Raw genomic sequence first — 26,648 nt, forward strand, 5'->3', positions numbered from 1 at the left:
AACGCATCCAAAATGTACTGGAACACACTAAACATGCATGCCAAAAGGGCATGAAAAAAACCCATCAGGAACACATCTAGACTGTTTCTATAGTGTGAACCGGCCCTTAGGACTTGTTCACACCATTGGTGGTGCAGAAACGCATGCAAGAACACAGCTAAGGACACAGCTGATCACGTCATATGGTAAAAGCCAATCACAGCGGCTTTTTACCATGTGATCAGCCATGTCCAATGACACGCTGATCACTGGCAAATGCATTTGCCGGGCCTTGGCTGCACTTTCCTCATGCTATCAGAATGTTTGGAAAGTACTGCCAAGGACCAGCAGTTATCAGAGCAGGGGTCAGCACCGATGATCAGTGCCCACCAGTGCCACCCAACAGTTCTGACCACCTGTGGCCAGCAGTGCCACCCACCAGTGCTGACTCATCAACGCACATCAGTGTTGCTAAATTACCAGTTTACCAAATGTTATAATATAAACAGACTTTTATTCATTATGAGCTATTTTGTTGTTTATCGAGCAAAAAGTAAAACACACAGCAGCAAGTCAATACCACCCAAAGAAAGCTCTATTTGTGTGAAAAAAATGATCTAAATTTAACATGGGTACAATGTGGCATGACCGCACAATTGTCATTCAAAGGGTAACAGTGCAGAAAGATGAAAATTGGCCAGGACAGGAAGGGGGTAGGAGTACCCAGTAGGCAAGTGGTTAATATCATTGACCCATCAATACCCAGGAGCTAATGTACAGATAAGTAGCATGTGCACCAAGTGAGATTCTGCTAGGCCCCACCCAAAAAATTGCAATGGCCATACTTTACATATAAGGATCATCTCCTCAGTTGAGAACTGTGCTCTCGCCATGTCCAAATGCCACTAGAGTTCTCAAAATATACAACACAGCAAACCGCCAACCACTCCTCATCCACTGACACTCCCCACAACCACTTCCGGGTGCGCGCGCACGTGATGACGGACTTCTGGGAGGACAGCCGCTCGTGCGCCATGGGGTACACCTGTTTGGCGCTTATTCGTATGCGATCGCGCAATTTTGTACCCTATCGCGCATTTTTATGCGCGGCTATGATAGCTTTCGTGAATGTGTGTTACTTAGTGATTTGTTTAACCTTGGCTAATATATATTGGTTTCCAAAGGCCAAAAATCAACACAGTGTGGACTATTTTATAACTGTAAATCGAATTGTAGAACACCTGGAGCTGGCTGCACAGTGAATGTGACGTATTCATTGGTACATAATATTGTGGTGCAAACTGGTTCTTTTTTTTTTGTTTTGTTTTTGAAAAAGCCAGTTTGCACACACTTGCATATTCACACTCTTATATAATCTACTCAAATGTAGCTTGTAAGTATACAAAGTAACTATTAAGGTTGGTCATATATTGAACATAAAATAAAACACAAAAACAACAGTCCAACATTAATCAAATATATCTTCATTTATTTGGTCAGCAGGAACAAGTAGGTACAGTCAATATCTTGGTGAGTCACAAAAATAGGATTGATGTGGCAAAAATAAAACACTCCTGCTCATAAGAGCTTACAATCCAAAGATACTTCTAATGAACTATGAGTGCACAGGTTATAGCAGGAAACAAAGGGGAAGATGAATCAAGCAACATTTTCATGCACATAAGATTTACTTACACAATCATTTAGTATGAAGATCCATTCACAAAAAAAGTCTACACATCAAAATATAAAGAAAACAAAGCATGTGCAAAAAACCCTCCCACCTCTACAAATCCCCTACACATACATTTGTCAGCAGGTTTGTCAGAAAAATGCATTGGAGTCTAAATAAGCAAGCAAAATTAAAACAAGAGCAGATTTTAAACAAAACGATTGACATGTGTGAGGCTTTCAATGCAAAGAGAAAAAACACAATCATCGTGCAATAACACACAAACACTTTACAAGGCCAAAAATATGCAAACATTTCCAGCCCACTTCCAAACACAGCCTGAGTGGTGTCTGGGGCAATTCAGCACAAAATCTCTTCTTCCCCCCAAACCACACCATGCAAGGACTTAGTCACAAACCACCCGGCCTAGTAACAGGCCAAATCACCCCCTACTGCACATCTTTATATAAGCTAGGTTGTATTTGGATCACGCCAAACAAGGCCCCACACCCAATAAAGCCACACCCACCACTGACCTTAAGTTGGTCAGTGAAAGTGGTTTCACCTGATGAATCCGCTTCCTACCTGCATTAACCCTTGGTATACAGGCCCCACAAATCAGAAAGATATATACAGTGAAATGTATGTGTGCAGCATACAACAGAACATTGAGCAGGGATGTGAAAGGGAACCCCAATTGGAACCTTTATTGCTACTATGGTCACAACTCCCTCCAGATTCTCCCATGAGTTAAGACAGTCACATGACCACATCTTGTATGCAATACTGAAAATGACAAATCGATTTGACTAGTATGGTGAATTTCCCATCAATTGGCGGAACACTCCAGAAATCAAACATCACCAAACATTACACTCTGGGCAAAGCTGATTTACAAATCATGCGACGTACAGTAATGTTGACCATTTCAATGCAATTTTCAAAGACATCTGACACAGATCTCTATGCAAATTGCCACTAAAGTAGAACATGTACTACTTAAGAAATCAATGTTTGAAACACACCCATATGGTCGCTCTAATACAGTGTTTCTCAACTCCAGTCCTCATGGACCCCCAACAGGTCATGTTTTCAGGATTTCCCTCAGATGAAACAGCTGTGGTAATTACTAAGGCAGTGAAACTGATCAAATCACCTGTGCAAAATAATGCAAATCCTGAAAACATGACCTGTTGAGGGTCCATGAGGACTGGAGTTGAGAAACACTGCTCTAATAGCAGAGAATAGGGTGCGACTTTGCAGACGATTTACAACGTGCATGTTGTGCAAATCACATGCCAAGTCCCACTCAATGTGCACGCTATTGTAGCGTTCATATTGTTGTGGTTCAAACTTGGTTGGAGCCGCAAGTAATAATAGAGTAATGAATACACTACTTTTCATGCAATTTGCTGAGAGATCGGTGTCAGATGTCTTGCAAATTGCACTTGAAATCACCATGTACCCCGACTTTGATGTGACTGTGGTGTCAATAACACCACTTAGAAATCTGCTTTAATGTGACCGGGTGGCCCCCAGTAACATTGTTTGGGATTGCCATGCAATTGGCATGACAGGCGACTTGCAAATTGTAGACCAAGTCGCACCCTATTGGCCACTGTAGGCTCTGTTCACATCCAATTGGATTGTGAACTCGTGCAACTTCACTGTAAGTTGGGCAATTGCCGCATCGGATTAGATGTGACAGTGGTGTTAGCCCCCAGTAACATTGTGTGCAATTTGCCATGCAAAGAGCAAGCTGCTGGTCATGCCAATCACATGACAAGTCACATCCAGGGTGTGCAATTTCAGGTGCGATTTGTGCATTGACATTGTACCTGATATTGGATATAATGAATGTGAATGTGAGTGTATTAACATACGCCATTTGTTGCAGCGAGAGTTCAAAGGTATTTGAGAATTGTGGCCATTTATTAGCAATTTAACATCTAGACTCAAATAGAAATCGCAATGCTACACACAATTGAAAACACAACTAGTTAGTAATTCTCTAGAAAACACAGTAAAATTGGCAACTTAAAGAGTAATTTTCAATTGCATATAGTGTGAGCGAAGCAGGAAAATCAACAAAGGAAATAAATCTTTGAAGGCGTGCGGTACCTGCCTGCTGGGATAAGGGTCTGCTATGCATTTGGGGGAAAAATGCACGCCAGGATTTGTGACAAGTTTGATGTGTGGATTCACCAACCAAGTCTTTTCTCTCTCGCTCACTCTTCTGAATGTCTCTCTTTATCACTCTTCAGTATGTATATCTCGCTCACTCTTCTTCGTCTCACTGGCTCGCTCTTCTCTCTCTCTGTCAGCTCTTTGCTTGCCAAATCCTTCACAAAAGTGGGTGGAGTGTAAACCATCATTATCAAATCTATTAGTGCTCCAGGCCCTTACCTTATCCCATTGTATGACATTCACATAAGGTGCAGCTTTGAAGGTGTTTCAACAGACAAGGCCTCATTCTAATTCACATTTTAGGGATTATTTAGACAGAAAGCAAAGATGTTGCCAGAACATCTATTTGAAGACAGCCACACACGGAGATCATGCTACTTCCTCGCCGGGGTGGGGATTCAAACCGACAACCCTAGCGTTGTGAGGCAGTAGGGCTAACCACTAATCCACGGAGCTACATTGCTAATCCAGCCTGTATTTCTGTGCTGTGAATCAATCTTAGGTCCCTGGGCAAGGTCAGTGTAACTACCAGATATCTCCAATGTGACACAAATGTTGTGCTATGTTGCCAATTCAGATGTATGTTGGTTCTATGTATCCCAATACAAAGGATTGCAATACTAATACAGGCGTACCTCGGTTTACCAACGCCTCAGGGAACGTCATATTTGGGGTACAAATGCCAAACCATTTCAGTTCAATTGTTCTGTTTACAAATGTTTGAATAATTTGGTATGGGCATGTGGCCTGGTATGGTTCGGGGGGGGGGGGCGCTCGCTCGTCCCTCCCCCCTTTCCTGACCTGCCGGGCTGCATGCTCGGATAAGTATGTGTTATGGATTTTGGGGGGTACCCCATGCTGTTTTTTATTTAATTTCAGCGTGGAGTTACCCCTTAACATCCATACGAGACCCGAAGGGCTTAGCATGGATGGGAGGGAGGACCCCACGCCGGTTATTTAAAACACTGTTTATAAATCCCTGCAATACTTTGACATTCAACTGTCAGTGGGGAACTCCGCCGACAGCTGAAACATGAGCGCTGCATTGGTTTTCACTACTAAAACGCCGCATGAGTTGATAACATATCATGCGGGATTGTAGGAGCGACAGCCATGTGTTAATGTTTCAGCTGTCAGCGGGGTTCCCCACTGACAGCTGAATGTAAAATAATTCCCTTTATTGCAGAAATAATAAAAAAAAAAGCGTGGGGTCCCCCCTCCCATCTGTGCCAAGCCCTTCGGATCTGGTATGGATATTAAGGGGGAACTCCACGCTGAAATTTAAAAAAAAACAGCGTGGGTCCCCCTCAATATCCATACCAGACCCTTATCCGAGCATGCAGCCCGGCAGGTCAGAAAAGGGGGGGGACGAGCAAGCGCCCCCCCTCCTGAACCATACCAGGCCACATGCCCTCAACATGGGGGTGTGCTTTGGGGCAGGGGGGTTCCCCCCCCAAAGCACCTTGTCCCCATGTTGATGAGGACAAGGGCCTCTTCCCCACAACCCTGGCCGGTGGTTGTGGGGGTCTGCAGGCGGGGGGCTTATCAGAATCTGGAAGCCCCCTTTAACAAGGGGGCCCCCAGATCCCGCCCCCCCCCCCCTACGTGAAGGAGTCTGCGGTACATGGTCCCGCAGACTCCTTCACAAAAAAAAAAAGTGTGGTGTAAAAAAAACACAGTACAGGGTCTTTGACAAGTCCTTTATTTATTAAAACAATGTCCCCCGAAGTAGATCCAACGTCAATCGCGGCGGCGGCAGGGACCCGAAAAAAAAAAAAAAGTTCCGCTCCTGTCCGAGGCTTCCAGCCTTGTGAAGAAAAGCCTAGCCCCCCCTGCCCCAAAGCACCCCCCCATGTTTAGGGCATGTGGCCTGGTATGGTTCAGGAGGGGGGGGGCGCTCGCTCTCCCCCCCCCCTTTCCTGACCTGCCGGGCTGCATGCTCGGATAAGGGTCTGGTATGGATATTGAGGGGGACCCACGCTGTTTTTTTTTTTAATTTCAGCGTGGAGTTCCCCCTTAATATCCATACCAGACCTGAAGGGCTTAGTAAGGATGAGAGGGGGGACCCACGCTGTTTTTTTTTTTTTTTTTTTTATTGTGGACCTTTATTTTTACATTCAGCTGTCAAAATAAATATTATCTAGACCTTTGAAATAAGTAAAATCATTACAGAAATAATTATAAAGTATAAGAAACAAAAATAGAATCACTAGAACTAATGAAATCTAATTAGATTACATGAAGATATGCCGAGTGCTGTTTATTAAACACAATAGACGCGACCGAGTGCCGGCTGTCAGAGGAATCCACAGTAAGATTCACTATTAGTCAGTGGCTAAAAAACAAACTCCCACGGCAGAAGTCTAAAATGTGTTCTGCACATGCTCAGTTGTATCTGCCAAAGACACTGCACAGGCGTCTAGATTTTTACTGTGTCGATTTCCTTGAAAAAAACGATTTTTAACACATTCTTAATTTTTTTTGAAATAGCAGATATTGTTTAAAGTGAAGTCCTGATATTTGGCAAAGCAAATTTCTAAGTGAACATGTCTCTGCAGTGATTTTTCATGGTGTTAGACGTGCTTCTTAGCAAGTCTGCTTTGTGAGTCTGATTCCGGGCGTGTGTCTTTTTGTGAATTAGATTGGGCGTCTGCTTATGGGCTCTGGTCGATAGTGAATTAGGTTGCAGGGTAAAAAATAGACGGACACCCATGAAAATTGGGCTTAAGCCCATGAATATGCGCCCACGCCCAATAGTGAATCAGGGCCTTAAAGTCTTTACTATTTAAGTAAGTGTTTTTTTATCCTGCTAAAATGTACTGTCTTTATTTAGTCTTGGAAAAAAGGCAACAATTTCTTATTTCCAGCTTCAGTCTATTTGCTCTGTCTCCCTCAGAAACAGCAGCCTGTTGCAGCTGCAGCCATGACCCAGATATCACCTCTCCCATCCAAGGACGTACAGGTATGTCCTAAGGGTGGGAAGGGGTAAATAGCTATGGTAAAAGCTGTAAAACATTTCCATGTCTGTCTCCCCCCCAAAATACACCAGTTTTTTATTTCCATATGCAAATTGCTTGTTCTCTCCATCAGAAATTGGCAAGCCAATAAACGCTTTAAAGGTATACCGCAAATATGTACAATTTTATCTTTTTGTCAATTTAAAACAAAAAGAATTAATTTTTTCATTTATAGATGCAATTTGCCTGCTTTATTCCTTAGACGTAGTGCCTTTCAAAAAAGGCTTCCTATTTGTGGTGCAAATGTATTAATCTTCAAAACAAGACACAATTCAGTATGGCTCCTCAATCACTCAGAAGTTTTGACCAGTCCAAACAAGATTAATAGCCGTGGTGCGAAACTAAAATTTTTCTGTCCTCAGTCTCCAAATCAAAACACTCATTTTTAGTTTCCAGGTGCAAAATGCCCACTCAGTTACTCAGAAATTGCAGCCTTTTCCAAAGGGCTTAATAGCTGTGGTGCAAATAATTTCAAGCAATAACATACCATTTTTTTCATTTACAAATGCAATATGCCTGCACAATCACTATGAAAATGTAAATCTGAAATATGTGTCTTAAAAAAAGATCTATTTCCAGATGCAAAAAAATTCTCCCATTCAAAACCATTCAATAAAGGTTTAAAACGTGTTTCAAATTTGTTAAACTTTTCAGTCATCACTCTTAGAAAATAGACACTAATTGTTTTTTATACATGAAATATGCCAGTCCTCTCCTTCAATAAGGCTTCATAAGCACTGCTGCAAATTTGTACAATTTTTTGGTCTTCAGTCTCAGAAAAAAATACTTTGGTATTTGTTTATTCCAAACTAACTCTGCCTGCTCTCTCCCTCTCATGTTGCATCTTAGTTAAAAAAAGGGGTACATACTATTCAGCAAGCATGTTGACTTTTCAGGCTTTTTGGCTCTGGTTTATGGCCCACGGTAAGTTTTAATTAATGACAAAACCTGCCTAGTCTTATCATCTTCCATTGTGACCTGATACAAATGCTTATATAGTGTGCAGCATGTCCATGAAATATTTCTGGCTTTTGACTGTAACACAAAATAATTATTTATTTCACAATAAAATATGTCCCATTTTGTCCTTTAAAGGCAAGTACTTATGTTTGCATAATGTGCATCAAGTATTCACAATATTTATGGCTACTGTCTTTGAAATACTGCGTCATACAAAAATTATTATTTCTTGAAAATATTAACTTACGGTATCTCTCCCCTTTTCATTGCAACCTGGACATTAATCAAAGTGCTTACATACTTTCCAGCCACTGTGCCATATGTTTGATTGTTGTCTCAAAATCATGGCCCTGTAATTTTTTTTAGCTTGACAAAACATCTGTCTCACTCTGGAATGTGGGGGTTGTGGCTTTGAGGTGTTTTGGTGCACTCTGGGTTGGAATTTTGTTAAACTTTGCACACAATACAAAGTGGTACTGAAAAGAAGATTACTGACTTTGCCATGTGATTGTTTTTACACTGTTTTTGCAATTAGTTTGAAACTGAAAGCTTTAGATTTATCTTTTTTTTCAAAATGTATATTCTGATATATATTAACTATATTGTCTCTGCTACTCCCATTGCTGAATTCTGCCCAATAATTGTGACACAAAAAATCAGTTGTCTGCAAAAGCTGTCTAAAAAAGACTTTTTTTAATGGAAACCAATCATATTAGGTAGCTGCTGTTCTATATAAAGCAATGTATAATGGAAAAATAAACTAGATTATTACACATGCAGTTTATATGATGCCACAATGCAATGTTGCTGATGCAGTCCCTGAGAATTGTAATGTTTTGTATACCCATGTACAGCTTTAAAGCATCCCCCAAGCATGCTAATTAGAAGAATTGATTATTTTTAATGTCACCCTTAAAGTTGCCTGAGAAGACCTCTCTTCACTGAACTATAATTAAAAAAAAAATGGTACATGTCATCCCCCAGAACCCAGCCCCCAAGCCATTTGCTTGATAATCTCTTGCCTATTAGCCTAGAAAATGGCCATTCATGATTTTTAAGATGTGGCTCCCTTTGACTTTAATAGGGTTCAGATTCAACACTCGAACTTTGGTAAAGTTTGACAAATCTTTGTCAAACCATGAACAGACTGGGTTCAGGTCGAACGTATACGCAACCTGAACCTGAAGCTCATATCCGTGTATGTATTAAGTCCATGTTACATGCACTTTCTATATTTTTCTTCACAAATACCTCTTTAATAAAAAAAAAACTTTACATTTGACAGAATTTAGCAACATCAGTTTGGAGTTAAGACACAGAGCCTCCATTGTTTATTTGAAGCTGGAATGTTGGCAACCTATGCAGATGAACATAGCATGAACTTTGCATTTAAACCCTAACAATTAACTTATTGTATTTGCTACCTTTTGGTTTGTTTATATAACAAAATTGTTTTGGTATATCGGTTTGGTAAGAGCAACCAAAATATCTGTTGATCATGTCAAAAATTCAGCATGCCTTGATTTAAGGAGAGTAATTAGCCCTCAAGAATCTTATCTAGAAATACTAAATAATTAGCATACTTCCTGTTGAAATTGAAGATTGGAATGGTCTGAGTAGTTCAGCAAATAAAACAAAACTGGGCAGGGCTGACACCACTCAGTCCTCAAAATGCTGTGTTTGTCATCACACAACATGGCTTAGAGGTAGAGTGAATTTCTGGAAGATTAACAGGTAGTTTTAAGTTCTTGAAAGAAATGGAGAAACATTCAACATTCAGCAGTAAGAGGGGGAAGAGAAAGCTTGTTGCTTTATCAGCTTCCTCTAAACCACTGGTGTTAGAAGGGGCATGCAGAGAATCCTATATAAATGTATACTCCTGCATAAGTATATGTAGGTACCCTTGTTTGAGTAATAACGGCCTTAGGAAGGAAGAAGTCCCTTTTGAAGTGGTTGTAAACCACACATAAATCTAATCATACAATTGAATAGATAGTACCTATAATAAGCATTTAAGCGTTGTTTGGTATCTTTAAGCAATTCCCTTCTCCAGAAATCCTCCCTGCTCTTCTGAACATAATAAACCCGACATAAGTAAAAAGATTGTGTCGCCTCTACTCCTTCTGTGAGTGACAGGCTATGCTGAAGACGAGACCAGCATGTAATATACTGCAAAGGGGGGGGGGGGGGTCCTATCTGTGCTGCTCTCTGCATTCACAAGATTGAGCTCCCAACAGGCTCCCTAAGAAAATTCAGCTGTCCAGCACCAGTGATTTATGATATAGATTAGCATCTCTTCATCAACCCTGTGGTTACCATCTAAGTAAGTCTGCTGACAGCTGATTGTTGTCCTGCTCTATTCACAGCACCTAGCTTGTGAATTGCTGTTTACAGAGTTTTACATGAGAATGTTTCTTGGTCCACATTGTTACTTTAGACTGCAGAATTCCTAGGATGTATTGCTATTAACCCCTTCCTAGCAGCTTTCTCCTGATTAGCACAGATCTATAGTCACTGGCATCTGTGTTATCCCCTGGATGTACTCAGAAGACATGCCCACAGGTATACAGATATCAGATAGGTGTGCTGTGCACAGTCTTGAGCTGAGGCTGGAGGGTGTGTATAACTGGGGGATTGTGTTACATCACATCTCGCCTACTATTCTTCGGTCTTAAGCCACTCTTACAGACCAGCAGTTTTAGGAGGGCTGAGACAAGCTAAGGGAGCATTTTTTCTAAGGTACACTCACAGCTGTATGTATGTTTACATTAAAATGCATTAATTTATGACAAAAAGTATTTTTTTTACATTTGCATTTCCAACCACTTTAACTAGAGTTTGCAGCTTGAATCTTGTGATGCTAAAAGTTCCTAATATAGTGGTATCTGCTATCTTCTGCTAGCAATAGTGGGACCCATAAACATTATTGAATACTGGTAATTACATGAAGTTAAACAGGCTGCAGTACTGTCCAAAGCAAAGGTCTCCTGGTGACTGAGGTATAAAGATATCTGCATGCAGTGTCTCTAGAGTGATAACAGAAAGAGGTTGGGCATCCATCTGCTCACCAATCCTGTTGATAGCACAACCTCCTACAGTAGGAACAAAGAGTTCTTGATCAGGCTCTTGAATGTCTGCAGAGATGTGTAGAGCTTCCTCCTGCCAGCCTGCCAGCACAGGGAACACCAGCACAGGGAACAACGATGTCTGTGTGGAGCTGTACAGTGGCAGACCCAGTGCAGAGAAAGATGCTGCTAGTGTGGTGATTGGTGTTACAGCAATGCAGATCCGCTGCCCAAAGGCCCGTGGCTGCAGGACCACAGTCTATCTCTAGGGGAGGACAGTAGCCTCCATGCATCCAGCTCTGAATCCCACACCAAAAGAGTGAGCACACCCTTTGCAGTAGAATATATCTGCTCTCTCAGAATTCTCCTGGTTTGCCAGCTCTCTGGTATGTGTAGTTCTGTCAGCACTTAGGAATACAGTATGCATTGGTTGTAGGACTACAGGTTCCAAGATCCTCTGCTGTCAGGAGAATTTGATCTACTCTGCTAACAGGAAGTGATGTAGCAGTACTGGGCACAAGGGAAAAAAGGCTTAATCATAATCCCATACGTAAGTGTCCCTGAACTGCATAGTAACAGAGCTAGCACTTGGCTGCATTTTATTTTTTTATTTTGCCCTAAAATACACTCATGTAACAATACCCCCAGAAGGGACCCACTGGATGTACAGTATAATGACTTGAGTTTTCCCCTGCTTGTACAAAGGCTGCCATCCCACCAAAGCACAGTCCAAAGCACACGGACACAAGAAATCAGTTCATGGGAATGTCTTTTTATGATTTATTGCTTAAACCTAAACAGTGAAAAAGGGTGCAGCGCATGGAATACTCCGAACTGTAAAATTCAATTACTTCTGTGCTACACTCCCCAGAGATAGATTTTCTTCCAAACTTCAGGATACACTTCCCTGCAAAAGACTAAGGGAAGGCCAGAGGAAGGGACCCCATAAAAGAAGAACTACTTGCTCAGGTATCCCAATTAGAGATGAGCGAATTATTCAAAAATTCGATTCGGCTGATTCGCCGAATTTGCGGAATAAATTTGATTCGATGCAAATTTATTCGCTGCGAATTTAACTTATTAAAAGGGTTTCTAGGCTTCAGAGAGCCTTTATATTAGTGCAGAACACTGTACCTTTAATTTAAATGCCCTTGGAGTCTGCTGGGGAAGAGAAATAATACTGTCAGTCAGTATGACATGCAGATGAGTGCCGTCGATCTTAGAATCACCGCACACTTCACTCATTTGGGCAGTCACGGGGCCAAAACCAGAGTGTGGAGCCACAGTGTGGCGGTGGAGGCAGCAGCAATGGGAGGCCATACAGCACCCTATGACAAAATGGAACCCACCAGCAGTGTGAGGAGACCTGAAAGTGGCACATGGCAGAGTGTGGCGATGGAGACAGCAGCAATGGGAGGCCGTACAGGGACCCATGACACACTCTGGACCTGGCAGCAGCATGAGGAGGCGGTACAGGGGCCCATGGCAGAGTGGCGAAGCGTAAGCAGCTTAAATTGAAGGCCATACAGAGGCCTATGTTAAAAAGTCCCCCCAGCAGCAGTGTGGGGAGACGACTATCAAGAGTCCAATGGCAGAGTGGCGGAGCAGAAGCAGCTTCAATTGAAGGCCATACACAGGCCTAGGTTAAAAAGTCCCCCCAGCAGCAGCGTGGGGAGACGACTATCAAGAGTCCAATGGCAGAGTGGCGGAGCGGAAGCAGCTTCAATTGAAGGCCAATAGTGGTTGTGAAGCAGAAAGTCAGTTTATTGTACACAATCGGTCAACTGCAGCTTGCCGTTGGCTGGAAACTGTACGTTTGTGTCACTGGAATGCACTAATCACCCAAAAAATATTACCGCCAGCCGGCGTGTAAATAGATTTAACTCTTTGAACGTACAATAGTGGTTGTGAAGCAGAAAGTCAGTTTATTTTGCACAATCGGCAAACTGCAGCACCAACTGTGCACGACAGCCACCAAAAAAAAAAAGGGTGTATGTCACTTTAAATTTTCGATTCTTTGATAGCTGTGGCCCTAAGTAACGATTCTGTGTCCCTGAGTAACGATTCTGTGTCCCTGAGTAACAATTCTGTGTCCCTGAGTAACGATTCTGTGTCCCTGAGTAACGATCCTGTGGCCCTAAAGTCTCTGTGGCCCTAATGCAGGCCATAGATGGGTCGAAAATCGGCCGATTTTTCGGCCGAAAATAAAATCGGCCGATTTTCGGATCGTTAGTGGGCTATTTGGTCGGCCGTTTTTCGGTATTTTGGCCGTTTTTTTTCTGTAAAAAAATCGGCCGATTTTGCCGATCGGCCGATTTTCGCGGCAATAGTGGGCAAATCGGACGATTTTTTGCCGATAAAAAATCTGCGCATGAGCAGTGACCTGCAACAGGAAGACAAAAAGAAGAAAAAGAAGAAGAGGAAGAGGATGAAGAAGAGGATGAAGAAGAAGAAGAGGAAGAAGAAGAAGAAGAAGAGGATGAGGATGAAGAAGAAGAGGATGAGGATAAAGAAGAAGAAGAAGAGGATGAGGAAGAAGAAGAAGAAGAAGAGGATGAAGAAGAAGAAGAAGAAGAAGAGGATGAGGATGAAGAAGAGGATGAGGATGAAGAAGAAGAAGAAGAGGATGATGGTGAGGAAGAAGAAGAAGAAGAAGAAGAAGAAGAAGAAGAAGAAGAAGATGAGGATGAAGAAGAAGAAGAAGAGAAGGATGAAGAAGAAGAAGAAGAGGAGGATGAGGATGAAGAAGAAGAGGATGAGGATGAAGAAGAAGAAGAAGAAGAAGAAGAAGAAGAATAAGAGGATGAGGAAGAAGGAGAAGAAGAAGAAGAATAAGAGGATGAGGAAGAAGGAGAAGAAGAAGAAGAGGATGAGGATGAAGAAGAAGAAGAGGATGAGGATGAAGAAGAAGAAGAAGAAGAGGATGAGGATGAAGAAGAAGAAGAAGAAGAAGAAGAAGAAGAAGAAGAGGATGAGGATGAAGAAGGAGAAGAAGAAGAAGAAGAAGAAGAGGATGAGGAAGAAGAAGAGGATGAGGAAGAAGAAGAAGAAGAGGATGAGGATGAAGAAGAAGAAGAAGAAGAAGAGGATGAGGATGAAGAAGAAGAAGAAGAGGATGAGGATGAAGAAGAAGAAGATGAGGATGAAGAAGAAGAAGAAGAAGAAGAAGAGGATGAGGATGAAGAAGAGGATGAGGATGAAGAAGGAAGATGATGGTGAGGAAGAAGAAGAAGAAGAAGAAGAAGAAGAAGAAGAAGAAGAGGATGAGGATGAAGAAGAAGAAGAAGAAGAAGAGGAGGATGAGGATGAAGAAGAAGAAGAAGAGGATGAGGATGATGAAGAAGAAGAGGATGAAGAAGAAGAGGATGAGGATGAAGAAGAAGAGAATGAGGATGAAGAAGAGGATGAGGATGAAGAAGAAGAAGAGGAAGAGGATGAGGATGAAGAAGAAGAAGAAGAGGATGAGGATGAGGATGATGAAGAAGAAGAAGAAGAAGAAGAAGAAGAAGTAGGATGAAAATAAGAAGAAATCCAGTCCAGCAAAAAGTGTATCTGCAGAGAGCTCCGCTATTTCTGACAGTTCTCTGACAGTTCCTTCACATTTACAGCGGTTGAAACATTGTATCTATTTGTTTCCGAATAAAAACATCTGTATCCTAAATGGAATCAAATAGATACAATGTTTCAACCGCTGTACATGTGAAGGAACTGTCAGAGAACTGTCAGAAATAGCGGAGCTCTCTGCAGGGACACTTTTTGCCGGCTGTAGAAGGGATGAAAATCGGCCGATCGGGGAAAATTCGATTCGTGCATCCGAAGTTTGCTAATTTTCAGATTCGGCGCGAATCGAATTTTTCCTAATATTCGAAACGAATTCCACTTCGTCATGTTCGATTCGCTCATCTCTAATCCCAATATTCAGTCACCAGGATCTTGTAGAACAGTCAATACTCATGAGTCCAGGGAGCAGCTGTGCCCATTTAGCTACCTCCAGATGGCTTTTAGTGAGGCTTCACACACTGGATCTGTCAGGTGAACTCTCAAGGTGTTGCAAACAAATTTAGGACTAGGCCTCCCAGCTCTGCTACAGCTGGGAACTTAAAGAGCAGAAATTGTCTCAGTAGTATTGTTTAAAAGGGAGGGAGATAACCAAGCCACCCTTTCCCTGAATGGTGGAGTCCCTTCAACAGGAAGACCCTGATATTCTGGTGTTTACACTTGTTATTATTCTCTCCAACCACATACTGGGCCACCCTCCTCCACGGATTGGCTGGAGCTCAATAAATATTTAGGTTGCCTATCTGCTTCTCCCCACCCTATGTTATTTAAATATGCAGAAATCAAGAGGTAGAACTCCAGATCAGCCCAAAGCAATTTAAGGCCAATTCATTGACTACAGCGAGACCAAAAGAGGAAAAAAAATACCTACCACCTAGCAGCCTGCCTAGGAGGGTGCTACACTTAGTCAACAGTTGACATTATTATGAGAAATTGGCCATTTGTAAGAGTAAATTAACTAATGGTAGCCATAAACTACTGTATATCAGGGATTTCCAACTAGTGACTCGTGAGCTACAAATGACTCTCTGACTATGGTGTTGCTCTCTCTAGTCTCTCTGTAGGATCAGCCTTTTTACTTTGTTTGAGATCCTGGTTGCTTAGTACGGAAAGGTTTCTGGAATCTATTTTATGTAATATAGTATGGATCATGACCTCAAATAGGTCCTATATGCAATTTTATTTCTTAAATAAATGATAAAAGTTAAGTTTATTATACCATAGGTAAAGCAAACATCTACAAGTCAAGCTAAATATACAGTTGAAATATGTTTTTTACTGGCCAAAATATTTAAAAGCTAGCACACCTCCTATCTTAGGGTATCTGCCTTCACAAGATTGAGCTCCCAACAGAGGAGCAAATTTAAATGGACTTGACTAACAAATTGAAGCTGAACGCCAGCTAACAATTTATAAATATCCCCGGTCGACCCACGCGCCACCACTACCAGACCCACACGCTCCTGCACCTCCCATTCCCATGTCACCCTCCTCACCCTTCTCCTATCCGCTGGGGACATCTCCCCGAACCCTGGCCCCTCACCACCTCTCCCCCCCTCCAAGAACCCCCCCTCCAGGGACCCCCTGCTCCCGCCAGCCGCCGCAACCCCCTCAACCTCATACCTGTACACCTCCTCCCCGCATCCATCCCCCTTCTCTCGGTTGCACTTCTGAACGCCCGTTTGGTTTGCAACAAACTAACTGCCATCCATGACCTCTTTATCTCCCGCTCCCTCAACCTCCTAGCCATCACCGAAACCTGGGTACAGGCCACCGACTCTACCTCCCCTGCGGCACTCTCCCATGGAGGTCTCATCTGGTCCCATTCACCAAGACTGGGCGGTCACAAAGGTGGTGGTGTCGGCCTGCTCCTATCACCGCTGAGCACCTTCCAGGTCCTCCCTAACCCCCCCTCCCTAACCTTCTCCTCCTTCGAGGCTCACTGCATCCGGCTCTTCTCACCCACCCCCCTAAGGATCGCAGTGATCTACAGGCCCCCCGGATCCATAGCCCGCTTCCTGGATGACTTCGCCGCCTGGCTTCCCTTCTTCCTCTCCTCTGAGCTACCGACCATCATCCTCGGGGACTTCAACATCCCCGTCAACGACAACACCCCAGCTACCTCCCAACTCCTCCACCTAACCACCTCCTTCGCGCTCACACAATACACTCAATCCTCCACCCACATCAATGGGAACACCCTGGACCTCGTCTTCTCCCACCTCTGTACCCTTAACCACTTCACTAACACCCCCTTCCCTCTCTCCGACCACCACCTCCTCACGTTCTCCATCTCCCCTTCCCCTAACTCCCCCCCCCCAGTGCGCCAAACCATCACCAGCCGCAACCTTCGCAACCTGCACCCGGCCCCCCTCCACTCGGCTGCCGACCGCTTACACGACAGCATCCTTCCACTGTCATGTCCTGACCTAGCCACCACCGCGTACAACGACTCACTATCAGCTACCCTAGACTCTCTGGCACCCCTAACCACACGCAACATCAAACCCAGACCGCTCCAACCATGGCAGAACGACCATACTAAATGCCTCAAACGTCGCAGTCGTGCGCTGGAGAGACTATGGCGCAAAACCGGGTCCCCTCATGCATTCTCCCTCTACAAATCTGCCTTCCTCACCTACACCTCCTCCCTCCACGCCGCCAAGCAGGCCTACTTTGTTGACCTGATCAACACCCTCTCCACCTGCCCTCGCCGACTCTTCTCCACCTTCAACTCCCTGCTCTCTCCCCCCCCTCCTCCACTCAGTACCTCACTTACCGCCCACGAGATTGCCACTCATCTCCACAACAAGATTGACGCAATCCGCAAGGTCAACTTGCAATCTACCTCCCCATCTAGCCTCCCCCCTTCCATCACCCCCTCATCTCTCCCCTCCTCTGACCTCGAAACGGCACTGCCCCCCACCACACCCAAGGCCCTGCCTACCGTAACCCCCCCATCACTGCACTCCTTCAGCCCTACTACCACTGAGGAAGTCACCAGAGTCTTCTCAGAAGCCCGCCTCACTACCTGCCCCCTGGACCCTATCCCCTCTCAACTCCTCCGGTCACCCCCCTCTTCCCTCATCCGCTCCCTTACCCACATCTTCAATCTCTCCCTCTCTACTGGCGTCTTCCCCTCCCCCCTAAAACATGCGCACATCACCCCCATACTCAAAAAGCCCTCCCTGGACCCCACTGACCTCAACAACCTCAGACCAATTTCCCTGCTGCCACTCACGTCCAAGCTCCTTGAGCGCTTGGTCTACGATCGCCTAAGCGCCCACCTAACTGACAACAACCTCCTTGACCCACTACAGTCCAGCTTCCGTCCCCTACACTCCACCGAAACTGCCCTCCTCAAAATCACCAACGATCTACTAACCGCCAAAGCCAAAGGCGACTACTCTGTCCTCCTTCTCCTAGACCTCTCCGCGGCCTTTGACACAGTCGACCACCCCCTCCTCCTTAATAAACTACTCTCCCTTGGCATCAGAGACACCGCTCTCTCCTGGTTCTCGTCCTATCTATCCCAACGCTCCTTCAGCGTTTCCTACAACGGTGCCGCCTCCTCTTCCCTCCCCCTCTCTGTTGGGGTCCCCCAGGGCTCTGTCCTTGGACCCCTTCTCTTCTCCATCTACACCTCCTCCCTTGGCAAACTCATACACTCCCACGGCTTCAACCACCACCTCTACGCTGATGATACTCAAATCTACCTATCCACCCCTCAATTCACCCCCACATTCTCTGCCCGCATCACTCACCTCCTAAACGACATCTCTGACTGGATGTCGCTCCATTTCCTCAAGCTCAACCTCTCCAAAACCGAGCTTCTCGTCTTTCCCCCTTCCCGTGCCCCCCCCCCCCATCCTTTCCATCACTACCAACAACACCACCATCAATCCCGCCCAGCAAGCCAAGGTCCTTGGCGTCATTCTGGACTCAAACCTTTCCTTTCAACCTCATGTCAAATCACTTACAAATACATGCAGGCTCCACCTCCGGAACATCGCCAAGATACGCTCCTTCCTTACCCCAGACACCCCTAAACTACTCGTACACTCCCTGATTATCTCACGCCTTGACTACTGCAACTCCCTCCTCACCGGCCTGCCCCAGTGCAAACTCTCCCCGCTTCAGACCATCCTGAACTCAGCTGCCAGACTCATCCACCTCACCAGCCGCTCCACCTCTGCCACCCCCCTCTGCCTCTCCCTCCACTGGCTCCCCATTGCCCAACGCATTAAATTCAAACTGCTCACTCTGACCTATAAGGCCATTCACAACACTGCCCCTAACTACCTCACCGACCTGATTCCCAGGTACCACCCTACCCGTACCCTTCGCTCTTCACAGGACCTCCTTCTATCTTGCTCCCTGTTCTCCTCCTCCCACGCACGACTGCAAGACTTCTCCAGTTCCTCCCCCATCCTCTGGAACTCACTACCCCAATCCATCAGACTGTCACCTTCCCTCCTCACCTTCAGGCGCTCCCTGAAAACCCACCTCTTCAGGGAAGCCTACCCCACCCTCACCTAACAGCCGCTGCCCTTCCCTCCTCCTACCACTCCATCCCCCACAGCCATTTCCTCCTGTACCTCTACCCTCTCCCTCCTAGATTGTAAGCTCGAAAGAGTAGGGCCCTCTTACCCCTTGTGTGCTGTTTGATGTTACTGTACTGTTTCATGTATTGTTCCCCCCTCTATTGTACAGCGCTGAGCAAACCCTTTGGCGCTATATAAACTCGATAAATAAATAAATAAATAAATAAAATAAATAGTTACAGCAAAGTATTTTCCTTTCGAGATAAAGGTTTTGCATAAATGAATGAAAGCTAACCATCATAAGCACCCCTGACAGTGGTAAGTGATTTGTCTCAACCTTCTAACTGTTAATGTTTTTTTTTTTACTGCTTCCAAACAGCTCTCCATGTTATCCTATGTGTCCGTGAACACATTTTAGAAGCTTTTAGTAGCAGTAGCGTTTACCAGAAGGAAAAAAAAACAGGGCCATTGCATCCAGGAGCAGCAGCATTTTGGCAGAATAAATGCTTGACGCAGCTAAATGCATCTAAATGCCTGTTAACGCTAGGCACGTTTAGCGCTTGAGCATCAGTTAATTTCAATAGCCAGAATAAATTCTCATTTTGGCCAATGCAATGAATTACCGCTGAAGCACTTGACGCTTGTAAATGTGCCTAAACGCTTGTAAAAGCATTGGATACTTTTACAAGCATCGGGCATTTTTTCTGCAAATATGCTGCTGCTAGGAGGAAGGCTTCTAGGAGAGTTTTTTTTTTTAATGTCCTGTGTGCATGAGGCCTAAGTGTAAATACATAATCTGCATTTTTTTTGCACATAATCATCCTGGGCTTTGAATCTTGGAGTCTTTTTATATGCACATATTTTCGGAGCAGAAAGTTTGGCCCTGCCTCCACCTACTCATTATGGTAATGAGCCAATAGTGAGGCTAAAGAGGTAGAGAGTGGAACCAGGCATTTGAACTATATTCTCAGGAAGTATGTGCATTTAAAAGTACCCAAGGTTTATTGAATAGGGAGGTATTTAATTTGAAAATCTGACAAGCAAACTAAGAACGTGATTAGTTATTTTACCATTTCAGGTTTGCATTAAGGTATAAAAAATAGCTGCTCAGCAAGTAACTAAAATTGGTAAAATACTAGTACGTTTATTTTCTTATTGCTCCAAATTTTTCAGAAGACGAGCATTCAGAAAGAAAATCATTCCACTCAGCTCTAGAGCACTATAAGCATTTAGTAATCATTTTGAGAGCATGAAGTTGTCAGATCATTCATTGCAGTTGGTAGAACTATATTTAAAAGATCAATTAAAAACAACAGTCTAACCGCAAATGATTCTGCAGTTATGGGAAGAAGACTGAATCACCAACCAGCATTTATAGATCCAGCAGCAGCTCAAGGGGCATTATGGTTGTACCGAAGCGCCATTTGATCATCTCAACACAGCTATTACAGAGAGGTTTGCTCTTCCTGTTGAGTTTTGAATTTGATATATTAGAGAATACAGCAGGAAGAGTCAGCAACGTATTTACTGCAAGGCAAACAAGGCATTTGCCTAGGGCAGCAATATTTAGGGGGTGACACTGCCCCCCGGAAGAATGAACATGCATGGCAGGGATGGGGAACTGGTGAGGCTCCACTATGGAATCCGATGAGGCTGCGCACTGCTGGAGGGTGTAAGCTTCCCAAACAAGGAAGGAAAAAAAACAACATAATTAAACCTTGAGATGCACAAAGTGATCTTTTAAAAATCCACTTTTTCACGCAGACATAGCTGTACTACACCAGCCTCACTTTGGCTGTAATCTTGAAATGTACTTGCTGCTAAGGCTGGAACAGCATCCTTGTTGCCTCTCACACATAGAAACCCTGATGCAAAAACATTTTCTCTCGGCAGCAAATCAGATTAACTCCAAGTTTGAATCCGACCAATAACACACAAAGCAGAAGGGTGGTGGTGGGCTTCCACAGTTTAAAAGGAGTGGTGGTGGGCTTAAGGAGGACACTCTCATTTGGAGGGACTGTCCTTCTTTTGGAGCAAAATCTCTCTATTCTCTTTTTGATCTGATGTAAAGCTAGTGTTATTCTGCATTAAACATGCATCCTATATATCAATTATCTTGTTTGCTATTTTTAAATGCCAGGATAAAGGAAAAGAAGAGGTGGGAAAAAAAACAATTCTGGGTGTAACCAATTATTTTTAGCATTTACATTCTTAATGGTCTGCAAAACCAAGGGTGTAGCATGGGGTATGTCCATTGCCTAAATACACTGTTTTAATTTCAAAGTTGGGTGATATGCACTCCTACTGCCCTTCCTTGACTTTGTAAAGAGGTGGATGTGCTGCTTTTACATGGAAATAAACGCAGGCTAAGATTAACTGAAGTTAATTTACAATGTTAGAATGGATATCATTACTATTTAATTGAAAGCTTTTACATGTTGCCTAAAATTGCTGTATACAATTCCATCAAAAAATGCTTTTATGCCAGGAATTACCACAAAATTTAAATTGTAAATAAAAGTCCTAGGAAAAGAATTCTTTGTATTTAGGATGTAAGAAAACTTTTTTTTCATCTCAGGAAAGACTGTCATTCCTTTTGATATATGTCAAGTTCCATTTTGATGTCTGTGAAATGATATTGGAACATGTACAATAATTGGAGACTATGACTGAAGCCAACTTAAAAACAAAACCATTCTTCTACTACTAGAGGATATATCATGTGTTATATATTTTAAAATGTTTCTCTATTTTTTTTAATATTAGTTAGTTGTTTACAAGTCTACTCATCACATTCTTAAAACAAATAGTTGCAAGAAAGCCTCTGCATTTTAAGGGCTTAGAATTTGACCTTATATAGACACAACGTAAAAGAAATGAGGATGGTTATTTACCATACGAACACATGAACTTACAAAGAGAAAGGATGCATTATGTCACATTGTATATTTATAATATAATACATTTTAGAGACTATTTAGGGTGGTTTTACCAATGGCAAATAGGCTGTTTATTTTGCCATTGACTTTGCCCCAGAGCTTAATGAATACAGTGAAGATGCACTTTGCAAAGAAAACCCAATCACATACAAGGAAAATAAAAAAAATTAATTTTCCTTATACATGATTGAATGATCCAAGTTAACAGAGCTTCACCTCATTCACTTTTTTCTGGTAACAAAATCCCCTGAAAAGTGAAACTTCCCTTGGAAAGTGGCCTTTAGTGTATTAACACATTGGCATCTCCTTGACTGCCATGTATTTACATTCTTTCACACCTAATCAGTATCATAATTAGGTAATGCTTACCCCCAAAGAGGCCACTGATTCCAGGTGACAACAACCCTTCCAGCATTGCCACATCCACTGACACACCAAGGCTGAAGAAGGAGGATTTATTTGGGCTATACACCCAAAGAAATAATAAAATATGAACCGAGCTATGGCTACATATAATGTAAATTTCAAACCATTCTTTTAACTGGGTGCAGCTGTTCAAATGTGCTCCACTAAGACTCAAAAAACTTTTTAGAAATAGCACTCAACAGTGTAACAGCAAGCGGTCACATTGGGAACCAATCTCCTCTGGGTACCTGAATCTTACATCTAGGGTAGTCCCAATTAAAGAAGATACTCATCTAGAGGCTGTAAAGTCCTACAGTTGCTCCAAGCCCCTCCCACTAGCCAGTGTGGTACTAAACATTGGGGTCCAAATGTCCTGCATTGGAGCGCTCATGTAAATTTGTATCCTTAAAACTTTAAACTAAGTCCCAGATTAGGGTGCACGGTTCCTTTTAGGAGGAGGAAAATGAGAATTTGGCCAGCAGCCTCTCACCACTTTACAGTCTGTTGTGAAGCCTCCTCCTGTTCTCTGATATCCAGAACACTGGATGTTCAAAGGGTGATTACTGCAGAACCTATGGCATTGGCAGCAACACTGGATGCTGTAGTGACAATCTAGTGACATCTCTCTCCTCTAGCTCACTGGGAACTCCAACAGCAGTGGCCTCTGGGGGAGCACAGCAGAAAAGTCTCATTTCAGCACAACCACAAACTCTATGACAGTTTGTATCATCTGGCTCAGTCCCCACATAAAAGCTTTGCAGGTTCACGTAAGTGACATGGTGATTGGCACTTCACTCATCATCTTACAACTATATAAAAAGTCATAGCTTCTTTAACTTGGGGAAGACATTTCTAAAAATAATTAAAAAAAAAATCAAAGGCTGGAAAAGGCCTCTGTGTTGAAATTACACCCTATACCGTATATGCTAATGCTTCCTCAATGGAAAACAGGCATATTACATACCAAAACAACAAACAACAACCACAACAAAAGGAACATGTGCTTCCCGCAGCCTGGCCATGGGAAACTAATGAGGCTCCAAAATCTCTGCTTCAAGACTTTCCTAATAATACTTTATTCATGGCTCAGATGACCTCTCTGTCATCAATATCTTTTTTATAAGTTTCTATGTCCCTGGGCTTTTCTTTGTAGTTACACTTATCACTAACAGTCATCCAGAGACATTTCTTGTTGTCTGTTTGCTCTTTTAAGTATTTTATTGTTCAAAGGCTTTTGATTATGTTTTGATATTTTTACACTTCTGAAATATTTCACATTTCTCCTCTGGGGATTTTGTATCTCCCAGCTATTAAATATAGTCCTGCTGATGTTGCTGTTATCACTACTCACTAGGGGTTGTAAAAAGCAATTCCTTATGAACCATAATATCCGTTTTCATTTGGCCTCCTCATTTAATGCAGATACTAATTATGAAAAATCTCAGATTTAAACTTTTGTTTTCTTAGCTTTTTGCATATTGTAATTTTTTTAGCCTTATAATATTTTGGTTTCTGATTGAAGACTTTTTTTGAGAAATCAATATAATGAAAATTCATACCCCTTGATATGTCCATTTGGTTGATGGTACATTTAAGGTGTTCATGAACAAAATTTTGTATTTGTTTCTTTTCTTGTTTCAGACTTATTTCTGAGTTGCTCATGATTACCGACTTTAACATTTACATTCAGTTGCAGTGGAATGAAGAGCAGTTCATACCAGGGGCGGACTGACCATTTGGAAACTCAGGCAATGCCCGAGGGCCGGGGGTCAGTAGGGGGCCCCAAGCGATGCCCCTGGTACCTTTTTCATAGGCTTGAGTTTGGCCAAGGACACAGGGGCCCCATGATCCCCTATTGCCCGGGGGCCCCATGAGTTGTCAGTCCACCCCTGGTTCATACATAGCAAATCTCTATGTACACAGGCTGTGCCTATTTTCTTTTGAACCCTCGGTGGTTTTTCAAATTAATGTTTTTTTCTGTAATTGCAGACTGCAGTTTTAGATTTTAGCCATGGTATTACCTACTGGTAACACCATCATACTTATACAATGGCCATTATTAAAGCAGCTAAAAACGAAAAGCGTCACTTAATTTTTCAAAACAAACTTGCCCATCCATCTCTGTCTCAATACTTTATTTTGCTGAGAAATCACTTAGAACCCCCCCCCCCCCAGCATTTCTGGTCGTGGCTGTCTTGAGTAAGGGCAGATGATTCATGTAGCATCTTCCTGGAATCCATTTGTCCTTAACTCATGCATGCAGACAGAAGGGTGTGCTTATCTGAGAAAAACTCTCCCTCCCCTCCTGAAGACTCCTGGGATGTATGACATCATTTGACTAGGCATGGAAACCAAGAAGTAACTAAAGAAATGTTATAACAGGTTAAAACAAGTAAATATGATATACATTCCTATCTATTAACTAATGCTAACAGCAGAAGGATTTAAAGTAGTCAATGTTGATTGAGAGAGTAAAGTTCCACTTTAAGTACACTGGGGCGGATTATAAAAATTGGAACCAAAAAAACTAACGCAAAAGCATAGTTGATATCCAATGCGACTAGTCACATTCTTTGTTTAATTTCCTTTTTAAATGAAAGATTAACCTAATTGTTAACATACACAACAACCATCCTTTATCTCTGGGTTCATAAATCATTTCCATTTTATCTAACTGGCCATTCTTTGGTCTGCTGGGAAATGTAAAGAAAAGAAAAGAACAGAATGTTTGGAGAGAAGAAGTCATATATGTTGCAACATGTCAGAAACATATTACAGTTTCTGAACTTTATTTCTTACAGTTGATTTCAATAAATACCTTTTTTTTTCCCATAAAGTTTATTAATAAACTCAGAGTATACAATAAGTACAGGTAATACAAGGTATCAGTCGGAAATACAATAGGAGGTAATACACATACAGCAAACAAAAAGATACATAGCAATACATAGACAAAGAATCAGACATAAGTAATCCCAGGGAAAAGAAAACAGGGGAAAAATGAGAACACACGAGCGCAGGAACATTAAAGGCATATCTGGTCTCAAGCCCTTATTCAGCATATTTGAATCACAGCACTGGTAGGGTCGATGATATATAACCTCCGTTACCGAGCAGCAGCAAAGAGCATGGCCAGTGAGTCAAAGGTATGCGTTGGAAATGTATACAGTAGGTGTGGAGGAGGAGTGCAAGGGCTTGTAGGATATGGCCTTGTACTTTTGATAAAACTGAGGTAACCCACTACAGGTTGCCAGCACGTGGGTAAAGGGTTCGGGAAAGGAGATATGTAAAAGTAAAACATATGCGCAGCTGGATTGTGGATAGAGAGTAGGGCTCCTATGAGTAGAGAAGTGTACCAAAATAGAAAGGGGAGAATGAAAGCTAAACTCTGAGTAAGAAAGCAGGGAAATGGGGATTAAGAATTTAAGAATAAAAATGAAAAAGAAGGGAAGAGAGGAGAAGAAAAAAAAGAAAAAAAAAAGGAGGGGGGGGGGAGATGGGGGGTTGGGGAAGGGTCGGACGGGGAGGAGGTGTGGAGGAGTAGGGGGGTAGGTAAGTCACCTTTACTCAAGACTCCCAGGACATGAGAGATACGCGCAACCCTGGCAGAGAAGCGAGCTGGCGACAGTTGCAGGCGTATCAGGGTGCCAAGCGTAGCTTGCTCCAAACAGTACAGGACATCGAGACAAAGGACCTCAATCACAACCTTGAAAAAACAGAGAGCTGATATATATCGCCAGAAACTCTGCAGGGTATCAGAGAGATTCAGAATCAATCAGCAAGGCCCACGAAAGAACGATATTCAGGGGTCATTCGGAAGTGAATCCAACAGGACCACGTATGAGAAAATTTAGTAGGGTTATCCAGAGAAGAAGCAATCGGCTCTTCCATTTCAGCAATTCTGTTCAAGCGTATGAACCAATCTCGCACTGTGGGGGGGTGAACAGACCCCCAGAGAACCGGTAAGCAGAGTTTAGCTGCGTTAAGCATATGCATAGCCAGAGATTTGAAATATAGACGTTTGGGAAGCGGAGTGTGGTGGAGGAGGAGTTGGGCCGGAGAGAACTCAATATCAAGAGTAGACACCGAAGAAGTAATCCGATGTACCTTCTGCCAAAAGGGCTGAACCATAGGGCAGTCCCACCAGATATGAAGAAGAGATCCAACAGGAGCCCCACATCTCCAACAAATACTGGGTCTGGATGGATTAAAATGATGGATTCTAGAAGGTGTATTGTACCAACGTGTCGCCAACTTGTATCCGTTTTCTTGTGCCAAAACATTCAAGGAGCACTTATGAGAAAAGGTAAAGATTTGGTCCC

This window comes from Staurois parvus, unplaced genomic scaffold (assembly GCF_062004578.1).
Source record: "Staurois parvus isolate SC_StPar_1 unplaced genomic scaffold, SC_StPar_1.0 ptg000090l, whole genome shotgun sequence".
NCBI lineage: Eukaryota > Metazoa > Chordata > Amphibia > Anura > Ranidae > Staurois > Staurois parvus.